The following is a 27,122-nucleotide window of genomic DNA, read 5'->3' on the forward strand; positions in this document are numbered from 1 at the left end:
GTTTGGGAACATGCTTAGTGGCTCTGTGGGCATGGTGTATTTGTAATCTGGTTGGCACCTTGAAGCTGTGACGGGGGCCTGTAGCCTGCCCAGTGCAGATGGAGTCTTCAGAGAATTTAGCTTGCCAAACTCTCAAAAGTCTCTGCTGAGCAAGTGTAAACTGAGATTTTTTCAGAGTCTTAAAAAATGGGCAAATTTAGATGTGATTTCACAGGGACAACAAAAGGCACATATCTGACCCCAGGGCAAGTACCTGCTGTAAAGCATGCAGATGCTAAAACTTCTCAGCTAAAATGGTTGTAAGAGGTTTTTTGTTTAACATGGATAAAACAATGTATTTTTTCCTGAACCGCATTTTGAGAGATGATTGAATTGTTTGAGCCAAAAATTTCCTTTACAACAGGTGGGTGGGAGGCAGGGGGGAATCAGCCAGAAGCAAACAATCGGCATTAGAAAATTACAGCCTGAATGATTTGTCTGGCAAAGTTATAAGCAACTGAAAAGAAGGTCTTATAATGGAAAGTGGTGGGTAACCTTACCTATAGGTAGCACTACCTTCATTGCCTAGTATGATGGGTAATGGAATTGACAAACTTGCTAAGTCTAATAACAAATCCATGAGTTCAAATGTCATTGAATTTGCAGTCTGTTTAGGGCAAACGAGGAGGGGAGGCAGAAGTGAATACAGACAGCCTATGAAGAAAGCAACAGAGAGAGAGAGAAATTCTAATGGGAGTAAATCCCCTGTATGCTCTCTTTTGTTAGAATGGAAAGCACCTAGTACATTGTGGGAGCGACTGCAAACATAAGGTGACACCTTGAAGTTCTTGCACACATGAAAAATAACTATCGATAAGGTTCACACTTGTGCAAATCTGGCTCTGTCTGGGGTGATCATGAGGTTCTATCCTTAATACTCAGCAAAATAAAAAAAAACTCTTTTCTTAAAAAATGAATTGTTACTCTTGGGGGAAGGAACGTGATTTTAACTTTATGGGGAAAGATTTGTGGGCGTGATCTGATTTGTACACATACACAAAATCGTTTGCAGTTATCTAGACCTTAAACTCCTCCAGGCTTGTATTTATTTCACACATTAACTATAAAAACCTGTAGTCTAGGCTGTAACAACACACACAGCCAGAGGGGAAAGGAATGGGTCTTTTCACTCTGATTTTGTATGATGCCAGATTGTGACACGTTTCAATATTCATCATGATGCCTGTTCTTAAATTCATTTGCAAATGATAATATCAAGCTGAACTTTCACACATTCCTTTTAATCTCCATAAGGTTAAGGTCTCTACCCTGATTGATTTGTTGTTGTTTTTCACAACCCAGGAGTTTGTATAGCGAGTGTCAAGAGCAAACTGAATGGCTTAAGACAGCCTTAAATGTGAGAGATGCGAGTGGCACTGCTGCTCTATAGCAAACTATAAGCCTGGGTGGGGAAATCTTTAATATGCAAACTAAGCAAGCCAGACATCAGGACAATAGAATTATATAATCCATTTTCAGAATGGCCAGCTGTTCCATTAGGAGGCTGCTCAGTTCCCCACTCTTCTCTTTCCCCCAATGATAATTATGCAAATGTGTGGTGAGACAGGAAGCCAGCTGGGCTACCAACTGAAATATTAAGCTGTGCTTTGTAACTTCAGACTCCTTATTAGCAGTGCTACTTGTAGAGCTGCAAACTGTATGATAGATGTCTCTGGATGGGGCTTGCCATTTGCCTTAACTTACCATCAGCCCACCCAATGCTGTAAACACCAAGTTTGTAAACTGTTTAAAGCGAAAATGTTGTATCACCTCCACGCTCCTCAAAAATGTTTGTTGTCAGAAAATCCTTTCACTGTGTCGAGAAAAATAATCCACAACCAAAAGAATCATGGTGTTGGTACAAACGGTCAGAATGCAAGTTGAGCGCACAATTAATGGACGCACATTGCACCATTGTTTCATCCTCTGCCAGTTTAAGCTACTTTCACTATGCTGTGTGTGTCTCTGTCCCCCGATTTTTGATTTATGTTCTGGATTTGGGTGCTGCCTGGTTGAAATATAAAAGTGTAGATGTTGTTTTAAGTTTGGGCAAGACAATTGGGTGGCAAATTCAGGAAGAGGGTATGCTGCGTCTGCGAATAGCGCCCTTTGTCAGTCCCCTTTGTCAGAAAAAGACAGAAAGAAACTGTATTAACACACACGCACACCTTCCTTTCAGGCCTTTTGTCAACATGAGAAAGAAACTAAAGGAGGTACAAGTCTAGTGTTGAAAAAAATTCTTTGCCAATCACCTTTAAGAGCCCATGAGTGTGGCTCCAGAATTCTCTGGAGAAGGATGTCAGTGCTCAGGCATGGAGCTGCAAGGCATTTCCTTCTTGACTACCTGGTGTTAAGAATGCAAGCTCTGCAATCTTGCCCCATACGAGAATGAGGACCCTGCTCTCCTGTCCAGCAATACAGATCCTGGGCACTTCGTACGTTTTAAGTTTCTATGGAAGAGGTTTTTCAATACTCCTGAGGCCCCTAAGTGATCACTTTCTAAAACCATTTCAAATAAATATGGTTGGTCATGGATGTGCTATAGGCCTCTTTTGCTTGCCCTCCATTAAATTTGTTCATCTCCTTCCTCCACGCTCCCCATTTTTAATATCTGATAGATGTCCACAGCCTTTTAGGTGCTGTATGCGACACTAAATATAGTCACAGGGAGATGGGTTATAGGAGAAGCCAGGTGCTTCAAGGTGGGTATCACTGGAGGAACAAAAGGGGCACAGGGTGATGCAATAAGGAATGAGGTCAGGGTTGTAGATTGGAGCAAAGCTATGTGGGAACTTTGCAGTTTGGTGTCCCCTATCCCTGTGCTATCAACAGAACAAAAGAATGGCCACACTGGGTCAGATCAATGGTCCATCTAGCCTGGTATCCTGTCTTCTGACAGTGGTCAGATGCTTCAGAGGGAATGAACAGAACAGGGCAATTATCAAGTAATCCATTCCCTGTCATCCAGTCCTAGCTTCTGGCAGTCAGAGGTTTAGGGATGCCCAGAGCATGGGCTTGTGTCCCTGTCCATCCTGATTAATAGCCATTGATGGACCTATCCTCCATGAACTTATCTAGTTCTTTTTTGAATCCTGTTATAGTCTTGGCCTTCACAACATGTCCTGGCAAGGAGTTCCACAGGTTCACCATGCGTTGTATGAAGAAGTACTTCCTTATGTTAGTTTTAAAACTGCTGCCTATTAATTTCATTGAGTGACCCCTGGTGGTTGTGTCATGTGAAGGGGTAAATAACTCTTTTTTCCCACACCACTCATGATTTTATAGACCTCTATCATATTCCCCCCTTAGTCCTCTCTTTTCTAAGATGAACAGTCCCAGTCTTTTTAATCTCTCCTCATATGGAAGCTGTTCCATACCCTTAGACATTTTGTTGCCATTCTCAGTTCGTTTCCCAACTCCAACATATCTTTTTTTGAGATGGGGCAACCAGAACTAGGTGTGGGTGTACCATGGAATTATAAAGTGGCTTTATGATGCTTTCTATCTTATTATCTGTCCCTTTCCTAATGGTTCCTAACATTGTTAGCTTTTGTGACTGCGGCTGCATATTGAGTTTTCAGAGAACTATCCACAGTGACTCCAAGATCTTTCATGAGTGGTAACAGCTAATTTAGACCCCATCATGTTGTATGTATAGTTGGGATTATGTTTTCCAGTGTGCATTACTTTGCATTGATCAACATTGAATTTCATCTGCCATTTTGTTGCTCAGTCACCCAGTTTTGTGAGATCCCTTTGTAGCTCCTCACAATCAGCTTTGGACTTTGAGTAATTTTGTATTGTCTGCAAATTTTGCGACCTCACTGTTCACCGCCTTTTCCAGATCATTTATGAATATGTTGAATAGGACAGGTCCCAGTACAGATCCTTGAGGGATCCCACTATTTACCTCTCTCCATTGTGAAAATTCACCATTAATTCTTAAGTTTCAGAGTAGCAGCTGTGTTAATCTGTATTCGCAAAAAGAAAAGGAGTACTTGTGGCACCTTAGAGACTAACCAATTTATTTGAGCATAAGCTTTCGTGAGCTACAGCTCACTTCATCGGATGCAGTGAGCTGTAGCTCACGAAAGCTTATGCTCAAATAAATTGGTTAGTCTCTAAGGTGCCACAAGTACTCCTTTTCTTTTTTTTATTAATTCTTACTCTTTGTTTCCTATCCTTTAGCTAATTACTGATCTCTGAGAGGAACTTCCCTCTTATCTCATGACTGCTTACTTTGCTTAAAAGCCTTTGGGGTGGGACCTTGTCAAAGGCTTTCCTAAAGTCTAAGTACACTGTATCCCCCTTGTTCACATACTTGTTGACACCCTCAAAGAATTCTCATAGATGGGTGAGGCATGATTTCCCTTTACAAAAGCCGTGTTGACTCTTCCCCAACATATCGTGTTCATCTATGTGTCTGATAATTCTGTTCTTTACTATAGTTTCAGCCCATTTGCCTGATAGTGAAGTTAGGTTTACCAGCCTGTAATTACCAGATCACCTCTGGAACCTTTTTTAAAAAAAATCAGTGTTACAGTAATTATCGCCCAGTCATCTGGTACAAGGCTGATTTAAGTGATCGGTTCTGTACCACAGTTAGTCATTCTACAATTTCATATTTGAGTTCCTTCAGAACTCTTGGGTGAATACTGTCTGGTCCTGGTTGCTTATTACTATCTAAATTATCAATTTGTTCCAAAACCACCTCAATTGACACCTTAGTCTGGGGACACTTCCTCAGATCTGTCATCTAAAAAGAATGGCTCAGGTATGGGTAGGGTGATCAGATAGCAAGTGTGAAAAATCGGGACACTTATTTTCAAGGTGTGTGTGTGGAGCGGGGGGGAGGTAATAGTTGCCTATATAAGACAAAGCCCCGAATATTGGCATGATCCTGATAATGTCGGGACATCTGGTCACCCTAGGTGTGAGTATCTCCATCACATTCTCTGCAGTGAAAACTGGTGCAAAGAATTCATTTGGCCTTGTCTTCCCTGAGTGCTCCTTCAGCACCATCATCTTCTAGTGGCCCCACTGATTGTTTGGCAGCCTTCCTGTTTCTGATGCACTTAAATTTTTTTCAAGATAACTTCCATTTAATTTATCTATACGGTGTTGGACCATCCAGAACCATTGGTCTGGGTTTACTGTCTTCCAGCCCACCTTTACTTTGACTTTAATGAATGAAAGTTTATTCATGTATTCATTTCCTTACCACAGTTGTGGCCAGAAATAGTGGTAACTGCTCTATGGACTTAATCCTGCTCCTCTGGAAGCCAATGGCAAAATTCCCTTTGACTTCTGGGAGAGGAGGGGTAGCGATGCATGCTTGTCTCTCCTTATTATAACATCTGCATGTTTGTGAAATGCACAGCCCATCATTACCATATAGCAGATCTTGACAACCAAGGACTTTGTGACACTTAAAATTCATGCCGCAAGCAGCTGGGATCTGTGTAATGGACTTCAGTAGAACAGGACAATGACACAACATGCTTGCAGCAGTGAAGATTATGCTGCTGAGGATTCATTGGAATGGTTACATTTTCCTTTTTAGGCTGAAGGTGGAGTGTGGGCTGGCAAAAGAATCTATTAATATGAATGATAATTCACTTGGCTGAAACCTGAAAGTTATTTCAAGGGTTGTGACTTTTGGCTGTGTTGAAATCCGCCCATGCAGGCAAACACTGAACTGCAATTAGTCATGGAACTGTCACTTTCTTAAATGCTAAATTGTATTGTGCAGGAAAGAAGAGAGAGAATGCATTCAGTAATGTAGGAGGCCAAATGCTAAGCATTATTTACAATGGCTTGAAGTTTGGAGGAAGGAAAATGTAATGAATGGGGAAACTCTTGAACTCGTTTGCAAGGCTGAAGGAATAAGACCGCTATTTTTATACGGGGTAAGGGGAAAGCTGGCCTTGGGGTTAAGGTGCTGGAGTGGAGTTTGGGTGGCCTGGGTTCAATTCACATGTCTGCTGCTGATTCCCTTTGCAACCTTTAAACAAGTCAGTTAATCTCTCTGCGCTAGAGCTCCATCAGCACAATGGGGAGAGTAATGCCTACATGTAGTTGAGGCTCTGAGATTGTGGTGATGGGAATCATATAGATACCTAGACCAGTAGTCCCCAAACTTTTGAGGGACATCCCCACCTTACCTTTATCCATGTGCCTCTATTCCCCCCCTCCCATCCCGGGGCCGAGAACAGGGCCATGGCTGGGGCAGGGGACGCGGACAAGGTAAGGGGGCTGAGGCTGGGGCCGCAGCTGGGGGTGGGTCTGGGTCTGGGCAGGGCCATCCTTAGGATTTATTGGGCCCTATGCAATATGCCCTGAGGAGGGATATTGAGGGACGGGGGAGGGGAAGGTGAAGGTGGTCCCCAGCCAGTGCTGCTGACCCCAGTGTGTTGAGGGGACACAGCCACCACCCCCACCACCTGCGGACCCTCAGAACCCTCCTGGCGCCATCCTTCCCGGTGCGGCTTCTGCCGGGGCACTCAGGCGAGCTCGGGGATTCTTCCACCCCGTGGCTTGGGCGGTCTGCTTGGGTGCCCATTTTTCTGGGGGCTCCCATATTGGCCACGGGGGAGGGGAGGGCGGCTCTGGGCACGTGCCCCGTTGGCCTGTGTATTAATCTGCATGGGGGGGTGATGGAAGCTCTGGCCAGGGGCCCCTGCCACACACCCAGCTTTGAGAGGAGATTCCTGTCTCCAGCACGCACGGCTCCCTCTGGGCACCCACAGCCCCACGCCAGCTCCTACCTTGTTGATCTCCCAAAGAGAAGCCCTCCGGCCAGTGGGTGGGCTGAAGGGAGTGAGCAGTGTGCGAGGGGGAAGGGCCAGGGGGCTTCTTTCATGTGTGTCCCCCCCTTTTTTTTTTTTTAATTTCCCACCCCTGCTGCTGATTGTTGTCCTGATTCACTCTGCACATGTGCAGCGAGGAAGACTCCGGGTGCAAACCGCACACAGCCCCGGCCAGCCTGCCTCTGGGTAGGACAGCGGAGTCAGAGCACAGCACAAGCGGAACTGGCCGGGGCCCCGCAGCCCTGGCGTGCCCCCAATTTTCGGGTGCCTTTTGCAGCTGTGTATGCTGCGTATGCCTAAGCATGGCCCTGGGTCTGGGAGTGGGGCCGGGGATGGAGCCGCAGTTAGGGGCCGAGGCTTCGGGTGGGAGCAGGCCCTCTGCTCGATGCAGAGCTGAGGCTGGGGATAGGGCCAGGAGCGGGGTCGGGAGCTGGGGCCGGAGCTGGGAGCGGAACAGGGCTGGGTGGCACTCCCTCCTACCCCGTGGGGGCTGGCCCGGAGTTGCCACGCCCCTACGAACGTTCCTCAGCGTCCATGTACGGGGCACGCCCCACGGTTTGGAGACCTGTGAGCTGGGCAGATCTGAAGCATAACCAGCAGTTGTACAGTGCATGCACTGCCATATTTTCAATTCTGTAAAGGGTGCAATTCAGCTGAACAATCTGCCTGTGCTGAAGCTATAAAAGTTAATTGTCAGCCTGAAAGCATATCTTCTCAAGTCCAGTTTGCTTTGGTACAATGTGCGCTTCTAAATTGTCCCAGAGCCAACTCCCGAGAGGTCAGGAGAACCTGCAGTCCCCACTGTAGCGAAGGGAAACTGTCGGTGCTCAACACATTTTCACATCTGGTCTGAATGTAAATTAAACGCATTTTTAAACCACCCGACGTGTGTTTTAAAATTTTAAGTATGGAATTATGTGACGCTCTCTGTCTATAGTGCATATGCGTTGTACCAGGGGTATTGGGAGAGGGGTTTTCTACAATTGTTTTTAGGGTTTAGAATGGTGATTTACACTGATGTTTGCCTATGCACCCAGAGCTTGGGGTCGGCACATTTGGGAAATTAAAATAAATATCTATCAAAAATGTAATATTCCTGATAGTAAACTTGCCAAAAAGCTTTCTGAGTATGCATAATAATAGATTTTTGGTAACGATAATTAGCCCTTGTTAAAGTCTAATTCTGCCACATTCCAGACGAAAAGCAGAAATGTAGGTCCTGATCCAACAAGTTGCAAGAATAGGGAGTTAATCATAATAATAATAATTATAATAATTAATAAGAAATAAAGACTGGTTAAGGAACAAGAAGAATTCCATCTTTACAACAAGAGATAAGCCTGGGTATTCCCTGAAACTAGAAGACAGTGTGTGAATTAGTTATACAACATTCTGAATATTTTTGCCTCTGGAAAAGTCCTAATTGTGGCCATGAATATCCAATTTTTTTTTTTTTTTTTTTTTGGTAAACTAACGGAGGAGATTAAGTTTGAGGTCCTGAAAAACTATTACTAACAACTGTCACAGAACTCAGATACAGCTCATCAGTATACATACGTTTGTGATCCGGTTTGATGTTGCTTTACAGCTCAATATTAATGACCTGTAAGGTGGTTAATGATAGAAGTTTAGGGCTGGTCTACACACAATTATACCAGGATAAAGGGGCCTTATACCAGTATAGCTTATTCCCCTTCAAGTCCCTGTTTTGCCTGATTCAGAGCGAATGCTTTTTAACTTGTCATTTATTTTGATACCTATTTTCTCTCTCCACCCATCCCCATCTATTTCTTCAGCAAATGAATAGGAAAACTCTTAAGGCTTTCGTTAACCCTTCTTGTTAAAGAATTTTACCAGTGGTTTTTCATGCATGTTGTAAGCACCTATCTAAATATTTACCTAACTCCTCTGGAGACATTTTAGTCTATTGGCAACATCATGTGTTTCCTAGTACACCTTAACTGGCTGGTAAAAGCTATTCAGGTCTCTCAAGTAAATATTTGTTTTAGAGCCACTATTTTTTAAAGAAAAAGTAAAACAGGAATTAATTAGAAAAGAAACTAAATTTCTGCATAATAAGGTTGTGTGACTTGAATCAGGAAACCATATGTCAGCCTCAGCTTTGAATATTCTGGTTACTGTTGCTTTGTGAAACAAGAACCAGAACGTCACTGAAATGGATTTTATGCACGTGTTCATGGTCCCCTTTTATTTTCGATTTCATTTGGGCTGCTAACTCAGTTCAATATATCTTGACGCAGACTAGCACAGAGGGTTGATGGTTGGTATGGGTATTTTTTCCCCTGAAAGAAGGAAGCCGTATGACAGTTTCTTACTCGAGGGAATGTGCTATGTACGTTTGATCTTCCTTTCAGGGCTGCAAAACGCTGCTTTCAGGAGAGCCCAGTTAACAGCACAGGCTGAGGCTTTCCCCCACTTCCATGATGCAACTGGATACTTGCTTCATCTGTTCCCTTTAAGCAGTTCAGCCTTAGCAAGGGAAGAAAGCTGCTTTCAGTTTAACGAATTCCAGCTCTGGCCTAGTTGTGCTCCATTGTCTCTGTGGTGTCCGCCCTTTCGGCTGAGGATCTCGGCATAAAGCAAACTCCAATTAGAGGGGAAAAAAAAGAGAAAAGAAAATAGATAGAGGCAAAGTTAGTCAGCTTCCCCAAATCTATAGCACACTGATTAAACAGATGGAATCACGTGGCCAGTTGCTTTGCTGCAGCCTGGCCTCCTAAGCAGGTGGCTGTGATTCAGAGGGGCATTCTGGAAACGATGAGCAGTTTGCCCTTCTAATTCATGGCTACCCAGCTTACAATGGCCATATGTTGATTACAACTTGACTTGGCTCCTGCTGTTGCAGGAATTGGAACATATTTATCTCTTCCCCCCCCCCCAAAAAAAACAACCCCCCACACAGAAAGCCTGCCACAGACAGTTAAAAAAAAAAATCCAACACTTGTTGAGTGCAGGTTTGGAGACCATCCCTGGTACAGAACCCCATGGGTATGATTCCTTGAAGGGCTAATTGCTGACCGCCTTTCATTAAGAGACCATCGCTGTGGTCCCAGCAGCATTTTGAACGTTTATTCCAACGGGCAGATGGCCCTTTGCTGTAATACAAGCAGACACATCTAACGTTACAGATGGATTATTATGCTGATTCATCGCTAAAAGAAAAACTTAACTCACAACTTAACTCACGATGAAGTGAGCTGTAGCTCACGAAAGCTTATGCTCAAATAAATTTGTTAGTCTCTAAGGTGCCACAAGTACTCCTTTTCTTTTTGCGCATACAGACTAACACGGCTGCTACTCTGAAACCTGTTAACTCACAATAGGGGATTCATTTGCACATTAATCCTTCTCTAGCGTATGTTCCTCTTCCATGGTGCTGGTGCTTCCTCTGTGGAACAAAGTTCTCCATCAGTACTGCTGGTGCTTACCCTCCTCCTTGCAAAAATTAAAAATACAAAGAGTTGTAAAAAACCAGTGTAAAAATAAATATGGTCCTTGTTGAGACCTACTCTTGCTAAGTGCTGGACACCTTCCACTCCTATGGAAGAGTGGTGATAAGCTATGTGGATACTACTTGTCTTTCTAAGTCATGCCAACAGAGGTGTGGGCCATTCCCAGGTAGAGTCTGTGATCTGCCCATGTCACTGGTTGGGCAAGATAGAGACTTCGGGCAACTCAGCACATTCGGCAGAAGGAAGTGGAGTTGTTCTGAAGCTCAAGGCAACTTTCCTCTCCTGGACAGTGGTTTTTCTGGACCGAGCTCCTATCACGGGGCTTGGCTACCATGAGGAGGAATGGTAGGGTTGGCTCAAAAATCATTCACAAAGCACATGCCTCTCCTGCTATCTCAGCGTAGCACAGATTTGGCTCAGAAGTGCCCTCCGTCACTTTAGTATCTTAACAAACTAACTTTCTCCTCACAAGAGCTGGGTGATTTAGCAATGTGATTGCATCCCGTGTACAGCTGGGGAAGCAGGGCACAGAGAGGCTAACTGACTTGCCCAAGGTCACACAAAGAATCTGTGGCAGAGTCAAGCACTGAACTTGGATCTCTGTCCTGAGCCTTAGGCCAGTGTCTTAACCATGAAACCATCCTTCTCTCTATTTGACCTTAAAATGCAGTTCTATTCTGAACTGTGCCATTGTGGGGTCCAAAGTTTATTGTGTCTCACTGATTCCACATTAAATATGACCAGTTCACGAATTAAATGCTGTTTTTTCTAAAACTCTCAAAACTCACCTTTAGGACTGAAAGTCAAGCTGGGTTCTTCCTGGCTTGTGTATCATCCCCAGCAATAAAGATTTTGCTGCCCAAATGGTGCCTTCAGTTATATCTGTGCAACACCATTATTCCTGAGAGATGGGGATTAAATTTGATTATGAAGTTAATTTCCCTATCGGGAAAGAATATTAGAAGATATATCAGATATTAGAATCCATCAGTTGCCTTGGAGTTTCGTATTTGCCCTAACTTGAAATGCCTGTGTTTTGTTTTTAGAGTGCTACTGGGCAGCAGTTTCTTTTGACTGATGGAGTCAGTGATGGCTGGATTGCTTACGGAGGCTGAGAGCTGTAATGTATGCACCATAATCTGAAAATGTCCATGGTCATCAACATTCGGAGGAACTCCATTTTCTGTACTCAGGTAAAGTGTATTTACTAGTGTGTTTATTACGAGACAGTTTTGTTGTAGGGGGAGATTTTGGTGGTGTTTCCCCCCGTCCCCCTCTCCCCCAAATGATATAATAGAATCATAGAAGATTAGGGTTGGAAAAGACCTCAGGAGGCCATCTAGTCCAACCCCCTGCTCAAAGCAGGACCAAACCCAACTAAATCATCCCAGCAAGGCCTTAAAAACCTCTAAGGATGGAGATTCCTCCACCACCTCCCTAGGTAACCCATTTCAGTACTTCACCACCCTCCTAGTGAAATAGTGTTTCCTAATATACAACCTGGACCTCCCCCACTGCAACTTGAGACCATTGCTCCTTGTTCTGTCATCTGCCACCACTGAGGACAGCTGAACTCCATCCTCTTTGGAGCCCCCCTTCAGGTAGTTGAAGGCTGCTATCAAATTGCCCCTCGCTTTTCTCTTCTGCAGACTAAATAAGCTCAATTCCCTCAGCCTCTCCTCATAAGTCATGTGCCCCAGCCCCCTGATCATTTTTGTTGCCCTCTGCTGGACTCTCTCTAATTTGTCCACATTCTTTCTGTAGTGGGGGCCCCAAAACTGGATGCAACTCCAGATGTGGCCTCACCAGTGCCGAATAGAGGGGAATAATCACTTCCCTCGATCTGCTGGCAATGCTCCTACTAATGCAGCCCAATATGCCGTTAGCCTTCTTGGCAACAAGGGCACTCTGTTGACGCATATGGGACGAGCATATTGGACAAAATCTCTAGAAAGACACCAGTTGATATAAGCCAGCAGCAATAGGCAGGGGAGTTTCAAAGGAAACATTTTAGAGTCTCAGTTTGACCTAAAGTTTTTATTATCTGGGAAGTCAATACAGTTTCTATAAGTGAGTGTATAATTGTGCTGGGGTGCAAGTTAACCCTATTCAACTAACATCTCAATGAGTTGTCTGGATTGGAAACTGTGGAGGAGGAGGAAGAGCGAAAGGCAGGAACAGTGAGACAGAAAAGAAAGGAAGTGAGAGAAAAGGAGAAGGAACTCCCTTTCTCTCTCAGCCTGCTTCCAAGTGAAGACCGATGAGGCTGTGAGGTGAGAACATGCAGTAAAAAGGGATCATGTAGGGGCTTTGGTGAAAATGCCTTGCAGCATCTTCTGGGACTGGGAGAACAAATGTACCCTGCTTATTCTAGAGAGGGTGATTTTTTCAGTTTTGAAGGTAGATATTAAATTTGATTTCGACTCTCAGACTGGGGGAAGATGTGGAGCCGTACCTTCCTAATGTATAACTAAGAGCTGTGAGGATACATTCTTTAAGACTGGGTGGTCCCCCTCCATCCTTATCAAGGCTGAGCAGGCAGAGCCTAACAGAAGGAGTAAAAGGGGTTGTCCAGTGCTTGTGAGATATAATTGCAGATGACTGTCCACAGGAGGGTTAGCATGTGGAAGGAGTAAAGGATGTGTGCTTGTGGGGCCTGTGAATTGGTTGTATCTCCAGGAGGTTCTCTTCTCTCTGATGTTCCTGCCCTGTAATCTGGCTAGTTCCCATCAGAATCTGTCCCGTCTTCATTTCCTTGTGGTTGTCCTACAAAGAGTGATAAACATGACAAACCTAATTTATCTTTCCTCCAACTCCCTTTGTGGGACAATCCACACTGCAGAAGGGGGAGAAAAAGCTTCAAGTAACAGCCTCTAGGAGCTACTTATCAGGTACATTCTAGACTTAACCAAGACAGGCGCCATCACTTCATTCGCCTTCCACCAAACACAAACAAAAAACAAAACAAGAGTTCAGTCTCTCATTCTGTTTGAAAATGATACATTCTGTTAGAACCACGTCTGAGCACACCACCACTCCTCTGGAGGAATTTATCTGCCTACACTTTGGTGGCCAATGTTGCTAATTGATACCAGCTCTCTGCCACTCTTCCTGACCCTTATTGAGGAAAAAGTGGAACGAAGAACTTGGACTCTCTCTGGGAGATAAAACTTGGAAATAAATCTGGCACAAAAGCCTCTTCAGTAAATTTATTTAGAGAGTTCCCTAAGAGGCAGATTCATAGAACATCCCTGTTTTGCTTCAAGAGTTTTAATAATGGAACAGCAACAGAGAGAGACAAAAGTTGCCATCCAGCTGGAATATGATCCACTGGTGGCTGAGTCACCCTTGGGAGCTCTGGTGTGGTGTTCCCCTTATCAATGGATTATCGCTAAACCCTCAAATGAGAATATTAAATTTCAGCGCTTCAAAAACAAATGGTAAGTCATTTCTTGTACTTAGTGGTGATTATTTAGGGCTTGACTGTGCTGTATAGACACTGGGCCCTGTGCGGAGCTACTTTGCACTAGGAGACATTATATTAAAGAGGATAAAGGATCTACGACTACTATAGTACAACCTAAGGGAGATCTCCAATAATTGAAGGTCAAGATTTTCACAGATAGGAACTTAAAGTCAGATTCCTAAATCCTGATATAGGCTATTGAACAAAGCTCTAATTCAGCAAGTCCCACTGCAGTCAGTTATACAGACACATGAAATCAAGGGGGGTTAGGCACATGCTTAAAATTAAAGGGTTGACTTAAGTATGTGTTTAAGCGCTATACTGAATTCGTGCCTCTGTCAGCTGGCTTTTAAAAGGGTTCTGAGCCTCCAGCAGTTCCCATTTAAATAAATAGGATCCTTATTTAGAGTATGACTATCGTGTTCATTTTTTAAGCACTTTGGTGGGCTCCTGGGGATGGAAGGCACTATAGAAATATACTGCAGCTGGCGCCAAGCCAAAACCCTGGATCCAAACATTCCCCAGACTTTGCGGCTGGATCTGAATTTTGTGGCTCGGACCAATTTTATGCTCAGCTCATCAGTGCGCCATTTTGTGGGCTGCACACTTAGTTGCTGGATGAGCAGAAAGCTAATCTCATTGTATTTTTTTCTTCACGATCGAGTGGGGGAGGAGGGAAAGGGAACTTTGCATAGACATATAAAGCTCTGCTGGCAAGAGGCCACTGCCACATTGCATTGAAGGGGCATAAAAAGCAGAACAGTAAAGGAACTTTCACATCTTGTGGCTATTTCATCAAAGGCTCTCTGTCTGTACAATTCACAGGCAATATTGCTCCGATCATGGTTTGTATATGTATGGTTTGCCAAAGGGTCACATTTCCTGAAATCCAGTTTTTTAAAAAGATAAGAGCCATATTTATTTATCCAGCTTGTGGCGTGAAGAATCGCAAATCAATAAAAAAAAAAAAAACAAGTCAGCGCATCAAAAAGATGCCAATACATAAAACCTAAATATTATTTATATTTCTCTGCTAAATGCCTAGCACGCATTTGGGAACTTTAAAAGAGTGATTGTTTGTTTACATTGATTTTTTGCACATTCTCCTAATTTTCTTCGGCACCTCTGTAGAATATGCTCTGTTGCTCAGCTGTTCAATGCATGTAATTATCGGAGGCTATTAGTGGAGGCCTGGGGTTGTGGTATCTTCTGTATGACACTTACCTTTAAACCGCTATCTCACTCTATCTTTGTCTAGGTGCTTATATGGCTCTCATTATCTGTAGCCTACAGAGAGGATACTTGCTTATGTTTATATAGAATTGTTGACATGTAAGTAGGCCCCAAAATCTATTTCTTTGACAATTGTCAAGGGAGGCTTGGTAAAATATGAGTAAAGTGAAGTGACACAATTCAGAGGCAAGTCGAAGATAAATTAGGACATACATAACCCCAGGTTATGTTGTAAACGTGTTTTGGTCCTTACTGGTTTTTACAAGTGTTTTCGATAAATTGTTAATGTTTTGGAAAATGCTATCTATATTGATAGTTATTGGTATGACATTTCCACAGATGCTAAATGAGGTGATGTTTAATGGTAAATAGCTAATGAGAAAGTAGAAAATATTTAATTATGCTAAAAGGTGGCTTTAATGTTAATTCAGGGGAGTTGTTATAATTGATTATAAAAACAGCAGCATGCTAATTTTAGATTAAGCTCCATCTACCGTTAAGGTACTGTTAGAGAATGGATTATAACCATTCTCATTTAGGGACTGATCACCCTTAAATGAATCATTTCATTTTGCAATTGACTTTCATCCACACCATTACATTGACTTTCTCCACACCGTTCATGATTTTATAGACCTTTATCATACCTCCCCTAAGTTTTCCTTTTGTACGCTGAGCAGTCCCAATCTTTCTAATCTCTCCTTGTGGGGAAATTGTTCCGTACCCCTAATCGTTTTCAGAGCCCTTCTCTGCACCTCTTCCAATTCTAATATATATTTTTTTGAGATGGGGCAACCAGAACAGCACACTGTATTCAAGCTGTAGGTTTATTGTGGATTTATATAGTGGCATTATGCTATTTTCTGTCTTCTTTCCTAATGGTTCCTAACGTTCTTTTCGCTTTTGTGACTGCCCCGGCACGTTGAGTGGATGTTTTCAGAGAACTAACTGCAAAGACTCCGAGCTTGCTTTCCAGATTGGTAATGGCTAATTTAGACCCCATCAGTCTGTATGTATAGTTGAGATAATTTTTTTCAGGGTGTGTTACTTTGCACTTATCTACATTGAATTTCATCTGCCATTTTGTCACCCCGTCACCCAATTTTATGAGATCCCTTTGTAACTCTTCACACTCAGCTTTGGACTGAACTATTTTGAGTAATTTTGTATTGTCCACAAACTTTGCCAGCTCACTGTTTACCCTTTTTTCCAGGTTACTTATGAATATGTTAAGCAGTACAGGTCCCAGATTTTAGGGGGAACCCATTATTTACTTCTGTCCATTGTGAAAACTGACCATTTATTCCTATCCTTTGTTTCCTCTTTTAACCAGTTACTGATCCATGAGAGGAACTTCTTCTTATCCCATGACTGCTTACGAGCTTTTAGTGTGGGACCTTGTCAAAGGCTTTCTCAAAGTCCAAGTACACCGTATCTACTGGATTGTCCTTGTCTACATGCTTGTTGACCCCCTCAAAGAATTCTCATAGATGGATGAGACATGATTTCCCTTTACAAAAGCTGTGTTGACTCTTTCCCAACTTACTGTGTTTAATCTCTGTGTCTGATAATTCTGTTCTTTGCTATAGTTTCATCCAATTTTCCCAGGGCTGAAGATAGGCTTACTGGCCTGTACTTGCCAGAATCACCTCTGGAGCCTTTTAAAAATGTTGGTGGTACATTAGTCATCTAGTCCAGAGGCTGATTTAAGTGATACGTCAATAAAAGGATGCCTGCAGACTCCAAATATGCATTTAATAAGGCTGCTAAAGCTTGGGATGACACGCCTCACACATCAAACTAAAATGATTCCATTGCATTGCATTAAATAATGTCTCACGATGAGGGAGTGGGGTCTAGAGCTTAAGAAGGCAAATGACTTCGTGGATATATCTACACGGCAAAACAAAGGTGTGCTCCTAACTCAGGATAGCTAACTGCCAGAAGCCGAGACTGGATAACTAGGGATGGGTCACCCAAAATTGCCCTGTTCTGTTCATTCCCTCCGAAGCACCTGGCACTAGCCACTGTCAGAGAGAGGATACTAGGCTACATGGATCATTGGTCTGACCCAATATGGCCGTTTTTCTGTTCTTACATAACCCAACTTAAGTTAAAATAACAGTAAAGATCCAGCAACTCTGCTCTTAACCCTGATTAGCAGCTTGAGTTCAACCTTAGGCTGCTGTATATGCTTGAACTCGAGCTGTTAACCCAAATGAAAAGCCAAGTTGCCATCTCTTCACTTCTGTTTTAACCCAAGTTCGCTAACAGGAGTTAGCTCACCTAAGTTAAGAACACACTTTTTTTTTTTTTTTCCTTCAGGATAAACATACCTTATGACTTCTCAGTTCTAGTTTTAGATCCACCATAAACTAGCTCTATGCAACAGTTAACCCATCTGTGAAATAGGGCAACTTATATTTTCATACCTCCCAGGGTGTTTGTGGGTCTTAATTCATGTTAGCCCAGCACTCGGCGATCTTTAGATGAAAGTCACTTTGTAGGTGCAGTGAGTGCTCATTAGCACGCCCTGTCGTCATCAAACACAACGTGATTCAGTCCATCAGTGTCATTCATGAGATATATTAAACACAAGCAGTTACCTTTAACCGAAAAAAAATCATTTTAAAGGGGCAAACTTAAAGGAAAAAAATCTGTTTAATTTGTTAATGCTGTCATCTGATCCTGAATTCACACCCAGCATCGAGGTCTTGGATAGTTGGTGGTGATCTTACAAACTAATGCATATTTTGTACCACAAGAATGCAATGAGCTGCATACTGACCTTCACCAATCAGACTAACGGTCCCTTTTGACCTTAGGATCTATACATCTGTGCAGTCTGTCATGATACTCCACATTTGTGTTTGCCTTCTTATAAAACTAGGACCAACCAAGGTTAGTTTTGCTGATCACCACCATCAATAACTATCTGATTTATCCAATGTATTTTTCAAGCTCTGTACAGCTGCTCTTTAGGAGATTTATTATTTATACACAAGTGGGATTTCCAAGTACCCCAAATAGTAGCAAGATTTTTCAAAAGTGCTTAGCACCCAGCAACTCCCATAGTGACTCTTCTGACCTGATTTTTCCAAAGATCTCTGTACCCAGCTTTCTGAGCTCTTCCAAAAATCAGGCCACTTATTTTCGTGCCTAAATGGAAGTTAAATTCCTCTTTGAAAATTTAGCTGAAAAATTCCTTTTATAACTAATAAGGAAAAAATAATATAACTATTATAACTGACATAAAGAAATTATAGTATCGGGGGTAGCCGTGTTAGTCTGTATCCACAAAAACAACGAGGAGTCCAGTGGCACCTTAAAGACTAACGGATTTATTTGGGCATAAGCTTTTGTGGGTAAGTTTCAGAGTAGCAGCCGTGTTAGTCTGTATCTGCAAAAAGAAAAGGAGGACTTGTGGCACCTTAGAGACTAACAAATTTATCTGAGCATAAGCTTTCGTGAGCTACAGCTCACTTGGGTAAAAAATTCACTTCTTCAGATGCATGGAGTGAAAATTACAGATGCAGGCATTATTATACATGAAGAGAAGGGAGTTACCTTACAAGTGGTGAACCAGTATTGACAGGGCCAATTCAGTCAGGGTGGATGTGGTCCACTCCCAATAATTGACGAGGAGGTGTCAATACCAAGAGAGGGAAAGTTGCTTTTGTACTGAGCCAGCCACTCCCAGTCCCTATTCAAGCCCAAATTAATGGTGTTAAATTTGCAAATGAATTTTAGTTCTGCAGTTTCTCTTTGAAGTCTGGTTTTGAAGTTTTTTTGTTCAAGTATGGCTACTTTTAAATCTGTTATGGAACATCCAGGGAGATTGAAGTGCTCTCCTACTGGCTTTGTATGTTACCATTCCTGACGTCTGATTTGTGTCCATTTATTCTTTTACGTAGAGAATGTCCAGTTTGGCCAATGTACGTGGCAGAGGGGCATTGCTGGCACATGATGGCATATAGCACATTTAGTAGATGTGCAGGTGAATGAGTCCCTGATGGTGTGGCTCATGTGGCTGGGTCCTCTGATGGTGTCGCTAGACTAGATGGGGGACAGAGTAGGCAACGAGGTTTGTTACAGGGATTCGTTCCTGGGTTAGTGATTCTGTGGCGTGGTGTGTAGTTGCTGGTGAGTATTTGCTTCAGGTTGGGGGGCTGTCTGTAAGCGAGGACTGGCCTGCCTCCCAAGGTCTGAAAGAAATTCTAGTATCTTTATCATTTAAGGCAAGTTCTTGGAGAGTTCTCTAACCTGTATTTTGCAGACACACAGTGGAAGTATATTTCCTTAGTTCTCAATAAAGGCAAGATAGTGTAATGGCAGAAAGAAGGAAATGTTGGGTTATGATTACAATTTTTCTACTCTATTTTTCTAACATTGGCCTCATCCATTAGCCGTGCGATGTCAATGAATTAGTTTTGAGCAACGCCATAGAAAAATATTTCTTATTAGGATCCCAAAGGGTTCAGGATAGTGAGAGAAAATCATGCCTCATCTATTGCAGAACCCCGAGAGACTTCTGTTGCAATGGTAGATGCGGGGGGGGGGGGGGTTGTGAACTTTGTAAAGAATGAGCTTGTGCAGAGACATGCCTGCCCCTTTGAGAGAGAACTGAGTTACCATCGTGCCTCCCACTTTCTGAATCTGCCTTTGTGAGAAACACGTGGGCTTGGCTGTGGTCAAAAATCGGCCTCAGTTTAATTGAGATTTTTAGTGAGACCATGATGGTCCGCTGCTGGCACAGAACACTGATCTGCCTTAAAGCTGCATTATCTATTCTGAAAACTCCCAAGGCATGACGGGAAAAGGGGGAATAGCTTTCCCTCTAGTCCCTGCAAGGTCCAGCTGCCGTATTTGCATCACAAATAACCAAACATTCATTTGACTAGAATCTAATCTGGGCTACTGGGGAAAGCATCCTGACTCTCTCTATGGGGGTAGTTCATCGCTCCTACAGCCTCACTCCTCCTCCTTCCAGATTCTCCTTCCCCCGCAGAGACCCATCTTCCAACCTTTCAGCTCCAGTGCCATAATACGGCATTGCATGTAGGATGACTTTGGCCCCATTTTATTAGGCCCACATTGAAGGTAAATGTTTATTATACAGAGTAACAATATAAGGGTGAAAATAACCTGTTGGGACAAATTCTGCTATCAGTTACAGATGTAACCCGCTTTCTTGCTTGAATGTTAATGACAATGGAACCATTGTCATTAACATTCAAGCAAGAAACCGTTCTAAAAGCAAGTCATGGGCTAATCTTAAAGGAAACAAAAAATGAACTTGCACCTTCCCTCCCCCCCCCCCCCCCCCGGCTTTCTGATTTATAAAGAGGACTTGAACGAGTTGTGGGGTTTTAAGAACATTTTTTAAAATTTGATTTGTTGTTTACATTAACTCAGGTTTGGGTCTCCCCTGGAAGACTTAATGGCTGGCTGGGAAACTGGTAAGCTTGTGACAGCAGAGAAACCAGGCAACTGAAACCCGAAGGGCCGAGCAGGGAGGTGGTTTTTCACTCAGGCACTTTAAAAGGCAGACTGGCCTTTGTCTCGTACTTCATTTCATTCCTGCCCAGTATTCAGGGCCACATGATTTACTCAGTGAATCATGCTCAGCAGCCGTATTCACAAGCTGGAATGAATTTATCTTAGTCTGCTGGCCAATTACACCAACTGACTCCACTATTGTTTATTTTCTTCTGTTGCATCCCTCTTCAGTACTGCTAACAGTGTTCCTTTTGAGCATAGATGGTTTTCCTGGCACTCCGGCCTGCCAATCTAATGGACCATATCAGTTATCTAACTACTTGTAAGGGCTCCAATTTCAGGACAGAATGCAGTTGCTGTAATGAGCTGTTGTGGGCGCCTACTGCTGCCTTTATTGGCTAGAACATGTCATTCTTCCTCAAGTGTATCTTTCTGAAGCTGTCTCACCCTCTGGTGCATAGGGGGCTACAGGGCCTGCCACAACGAGCTGATGCACATCTGTGGCGGAAAGTATAGTGAGATGGTCAGTGTAGGGCATAGCTCGTTCAGTGTAGGATGTGAGACTCCTGCTGTTGGCTGGGCTGAGTCAGCACAAAACATGCAGACAGAAAGAGGAGCCCCCTTCTGTCGCTTCCAAAATGTTCAGACGCTCCATTTGTCTGTGAGCCTGAGAGCCATTGTGCAAATCTGAGTGGCAAGGGGGCCGTTACAGTGAACAGAATTGCGGGTGAAGTCGAGGCACTTGTTATGCCAAACGATGTGGGAAGACTAGAGATCTGCAGCAGGGAATCTGCTGTCTATGCGTATTGTTAAATGCCTCAAAAACGTCATTAACCCAGAGTTAAGGTTGCCCAGTGGTGCCCTATGCCCCTCCCGAATGTGGAGAATGGCTAACTTAAACCTCTGGAAGCCAGCAGGTACAAAGTTAAGGTACATGCCACCCCTGTAATGCAGCCTTAACTCTGTCCTCTTTGAACGATGCCCCAACCTACCAGGAACACACACACTACCGCTCTACCCTTACAGATGCTTTTGGAACACTTCGAGAACAGAGCACATGAGCATAGTAGGATAACGTCTAACACCTTCTCTTTGCTGAGGCAAAATTTGGGTTTAGGTCAGGCATGGCAAACAGCAGCTGCCTACACCTGGCCTGCATTCAACCACGGAGCATACTCCACTCAAACCACCCCAGACATGCAAAATGTTACCATTCTTCCCCTGAGCCCTAGAGACCACTGTCATGTACGCTGCCAGACTGCTGATAGTCCCCATGGCAGGAAGACACTCCTGTGCACATCTGCCGTCACAACCCACAAAACTCGGCACTAAAATAAAGCAAATTTGATCTCCCAAGTTACTTGAGCACTTTTCTTCACATCATAGTCACAGCTCTGCCAAGCTATTCCACCTAATCCTGCTTCCATTCAATGCAGCTACACCTAACACAGTGAATGCAGCTGGAGTGCATGCAGATAAATCTGGAATTTATATCTTTGGAATACAACACAAATACTGGCGCATTCTCTTAGTCCTTCCTCCTGTCTACATATTACAGATAGATTGATTTTAAACTCCCAGTGAATCCATTTCACTCTTGGTCTTTTACTGATAATGTGAGAGATTTGTACCAAGATCCAGGGTAGACTTATGGAGTAACTCAAGGTTTAGTAAAGTTATTGCATTTAGCATCACTCAGAGGGGAAAACTGTTGCGGGCTTTTGTGTGATTCCCACCGTTTCTGCCCCTTGTCTGTTTGGCAGTATGCTTGTGTAATTATATGTGAAAATGAAGCATGAGTGTGTATTTTGCATGCTCGTTTACCCAGCTGTCTTTTCGAAAATCTGACCCTTAAGTGTCACTATTGGGTTTCAGAGTCAGCCCCGCTTTGAGATGAATGGGGGAGCTCGTAGCTCTGAGCCATTGCTTCTCCCCATTGGACAGCCTTAATTCTGTTCACACTTGGAAAGTTATCTTTGCTACGAGAAGGGCCAGAAACTTACTTGAAAAAAATGAAAATGGCATTCTGCAACATCTTGACTCTGTCATGAGCCCCAGACAGTAAAGTGGGCTGGTCATTTGACACCCCTCCACTTGCCTGTTCATGACCATATAAAGAAGTCTGGCTGTTCCAGCTGTAGCTTAACACGTGGATCTGTGACTTCTTTGATAAATTTTGATAGAAAGAGCCATCGGTTTATACAGTGAGTGAGCACCCTGCCTCCGCCCTCGCCACACAATGTTGTTTGCAAATGGAACCCCCGTGGAGCTTTCCTTGGTTCCTAGGTGCCTGCTAGTAACTGAGGGAGAGACACGCTGTCCCTGGGACACAGCGGGGCCTTGGGCAGACTCCGAGTCCCAGCTGCGAGGCAATCAAGTGGGAGAGAGGGGAGATGCTAGTTCTGCCGGCTTTGAGGGAGTTATTGCCGCCTATGCCTGGATGGCCACCAGACCGCTTGCTTAAAGGAGGAAGCGGAGAGAGAGAGAGGAGGATTAAAGCAAGGATGATTGATGGGTTAAGCCTGGGGAACTGAATAAGCCTAACTCATGAGGAAGGGTCTCATGACAGGGCAGCCCCTGAGAAGCCATGTTGTGAGGAGAGAGAAGCCACGTAACATAGAGAGGAGCTAGCTACAGAAGGGAAAATGGTTTTTTTTGGTGAGCTAGGGAGTCCCATGACTGCATGCAGGGTCACCCTGAAAACTGGCCTCTGGGTCGCTGGCAACAATGTTCCTAAACTTGTTCTAGTTCCTGTTGATGGTAGCTCTCAGTCTATAGGTTTCAGCTGGGAAAGCTCCCAACTAGTTAAGGACTAGATTAGTTCCTTAGCTCTCTAGCTAAAGCAGTTACCACATGGGAAGAAATGCTTCTTGCTGCTAGATCAGGATCTCCTGCCTGTTTTGACCTACAGTTAGGCTTTTATAGAATAAGAAATAAGGATTTAGGACATTTAGAGTTATTTTGGATTGGGTCTGTGCCTGTTCCCTGAGTACCTCTGTAGGGAGAGGTACCTCAGAGGCAGAAGCTCTTTTCCACTTTTTGTAATGCAAAAATCTATAAGCCCAGCATGGGGTAGTGTGGACCTCGACCAAGAACATCAGCCCCCTCCTACAGCTGCTGAGGGAACCAGGCCATGATCTGAACCGGAGGATCATCCAAGTCATGGCGTTTGAGTGCATCAACCGTTAGATAGGTAGTCAGGGCCATTGTCTGGAAGATACCTATCCACTGACTGTGTCCTAAAGTGGTGGGATACTTTGCTCTCCACTACTACCAAATACACCAACCTCACCAGCCAGCCAGGTCCCCAGCACAGTATGTATACCGACAGGACATTATTCTTCTCTGCTCTAAGTCACGGGGTTGGGCACTTGTGACCCTAAGAGTATTCGTTTGCATTGTTAATTAATGTTTACCTTTTGTTTAATACAATTACTCACTCTAATATACTGTGTGTCTCTGTTATTCCTTGTGAGTCTCCATATATGAGATGGCCGGATCAGGATTGGACAGTGGTTAGAATTTTTTCCCTTCTAAGCAGCACCCTGGCACTTTTGCAGGAAGGCATGCAGGAGGAGGCACCACCAAGTGATTGTGTATCAGGACAAGTGAAAGAAATCACTGAAAAGGGCAGTGTGAGGAAGTAGAATCACTGCTACATTCACTGGGAGGTTGGTAATATGACGCCCAGTGGCCAATTGATGACATTGGTATGTTGGTGAATTTGCACAAAACACAGAGCACGAAAAACACCAACATTTAAGAGAAGCACTATGTGAAGGTTGTTGTCTTGCTCCTCTCCTTTCAACCACCAGCAAGCTCATGGAACGAGCGCTACTGATACCATCGAAGACATGCTCCCAGCAGAGCAGGCGGGATTTCTCCTGAAGAGGAACTGCTGTGACCAAGTAACTTCACTTACCGGCCACATTGAGGCAGGATTCCAACGTGAATTGAAGACAGGGATCACCCTTGTTGATCTGTCCTCGGCATATAACACTGGGCCTCTTCCTCAAGATCTCCCATGTCATTCACTGCTGGCGAATGATCTGCCTTTTGGTGGCAATGAGTGGGGACTGCTGCTTTAAGGTACACCTGAATGGCCAGAGCAGTAAACCAAGACCTCTTAAGTCGGGCATCCCTCAGGGCTCAGTCCTGGCCCTGATACTTTTTAATCTATGCACCGCGGATATACCAGTGACAGAATCAAGGAAATTCATGGATGCGGATGACATTTCCCTAACTGTTCAGCATACAAGCCTTCATACCATCAGCTGCAGCCTAACCTGCAATCTTAGCACAATTACTGATTATTTCCAACGCTGGAAACTTAGGCCTAACCCCCCAAAAATCCATGGTAACCGCTTTCCATCAGAACAATAAAATGGCTAACACCAAACTCGATGTGCAGTTCTGTGGTGAGAGCGTCAGCCACGAGGCTAATCAAAGGTATTTTAGCGTTACACTGGACTGGAGTTTGACCTTTCAACAACACCTTGAGAAGACACATTGATAAGGTCAGGTCTCATGTCGTGCTTATCAGAAAATTGGCTGGAACATCATGGGGCTCCAGTCCACGGACCTTACATACTGCAACAATTGCCTTGGCATATTCTGCAGCTGAATACTGTGCGCCAGTGTTGTCTCAGAGCAGTCACACTCAACTTCTTGACACTCAACTCAAGAATGCTATGCGCATAGTGTCAGGGATACTCAAATTGACTCCAGTTGACTGGCTCCCAGTCCTATCGCACATCCAGCCTTCACAGATGAGAAGAACTGCTCAGACATCTCGCTTTCTTAACCATGTCAGTGCAAACGTGAGGATCTTGCTGCATGATGACCTGCACAACCTGCTAAAGATGAGATTAAAATCCCAAGAACCTCTATAGAACCGTATCAAGACCCTTACACCCAACTTCGATGCTGAGGCTCTATGGAGAGTCACATGGAGCATTTCAACCACTCAAAACACACAGCTCATCACTGACCCTGCTGAGTAACCACCGGGTTTTGATTTATGTTGGAGAGACTGATGCAGATTGAATTGCATCAGGACATCTCATGGAAGATGTGGACAAACCCTCTTGAAATGGAAAATGAGGCAAATACCTGTATATGACTGTGGTCACCAGGCACAAACAATGGAACACATCGTATCTGAGGGTGCCCTTCGTTTTTTTTGTCAGGGGCCTGAAGGACATTCACCAGCTCACTGCTGTGGCAATGTGCTGGCTATCAAACTTAGATATAAATTTGTAGTCATTGCTACCTTCCCAAGCCATACAAAAGAAGAAAGAAATCACTTAGCCAAGGCTGAACCCAGACCTGTTCATCAACTCCGCAAGAAGAGTGATGCCAGAGGAGATAACTGGGTAGCATAGGAGCATTACACAAAGCCTGGGAATTTATTTTCCATGCCACATGCATGGGGTTAGCTGATGGTGTGTTTCTATATGTAGCCATGGGTTGTAATAGACACTGTTGGATATAGTTGGAAATTAGCTAGAAAGTTACTGGGTTAGGTCATTGTTGACAGTGGATGAAAAACATGTGCCAATTGCACATGGTACTCATTCTCTTTGGATTGCTGAGTGAGGCTGGGTTCTTCCTGGTTCAGTTACTTAAAATAATTTGGGGTGACTTTGTCAAGTTGTAGATTTGTAATTTGGGGATATGCACTGAAATGTGACTCTCTGAAAGTGGCATTGCAGGGTTTCCCTGTCTATCATTGAATCTAGATCAAATACGCCAAGTTTATAAGTAAAAAGAGACCTTGTTGTTTGCTTTTCTTGCAAACTCATCTTGGGATCTGAAAGTCAAGCTGGGTTCTTTCTGGTTCATGCATTTTTGTCAAGAGTAATCCTGACTTAGCTGGGGTGTAATTACACCAGTAGGTGTAAGTGTGTGCACATCTGTAAACGCAATTAGAGGACTACACCCTGATTTGCATCTTAATTACAGCTGTAATTAGGTCTCAGTGGGGCCAGGGTTACAGGTGGTGATGCACAAACCAGACAGAATGTAGCTGACTTCAGATCCCAGGATGAGTTTGCAGGGCTGGCAGTGAGGAAGAAGATGGTTTTACCTGTTGACTGAGCACATTTGACCTGGAAGTCACAGAGGGACAATAAACACGGTGGAGTCCCCAGTGCCATTTTTTACAGTCACTTGCCCTAATCGGAATTGCACAAAAACATCCTTGCTTGTGTGCCCAGAGGTGAGATTGGCACTTTTAAATCAATCATCTTTAAATAAAAAGATTTTTGGGCAAGGTGAGCTTCACAAAGCTTGGCTCCTGGAGCGACTACCGTTGTTTTGCAAGCCTGGTGGGGGCTGCCTGTCTCTGTGATTGGCATGATAAGTAGCAGTTCTGGGTCCAGCTGCTGCGCTTCCTCTGGTGTCATCATTCATCACAGCTGTTCCGGCAGCAGGCTGGGTAGTCGGATAGAATGCATGCCAATCCAGTACCAGAGCTCATCTCTTGTGTGTGTTTTGTCTGGACAGCATCGATTTTGTCTATTTTTTTCTAAAGTTGAATGACATCTTTAAAATTACCAAGACGCTGCTGGCAGGCGAGGGTGCTTGGAGGGCAATGGTGGA

At 43.9% G+C, this 27,122-nt stretch overlaps 1 long non-coding RNA gene across 1 annotated transcript in view; it reads left to right on the forward strand.

Moving 5' to 3' along the window:
- The window catches only part of LOC141985995 (uncharacterized), a 59,787-nt gene that overhangs the window by 1,417 nt on the left and 31,248 nt on the right, over positions 1 to 27,122 (forward strand). The window contains exon 2 of the long non-coding RNA XR_012639093.1: positions 11,368 to 11,514. This is a non-coding gene — a long non-coding RNA (uncharacterized LOC141985995). The remainder of the gene's footprint in view (positions 1 to 11,367; positions 11,515 to 27,122) is intronic.

Source organism: Natator depressus, chromosome 4, assembly GCF_965152275.1.
Source record: "Natator depressus isolate rNatDep1 chromosome 4, rNatDep2.hap1, whole genome shotgun sequence".
Classification (NCBI taxonomy): Eukaryota; Metazoa; Chordata; order Testudines; family Cheloniidae; genus Natator; species Natator depressus.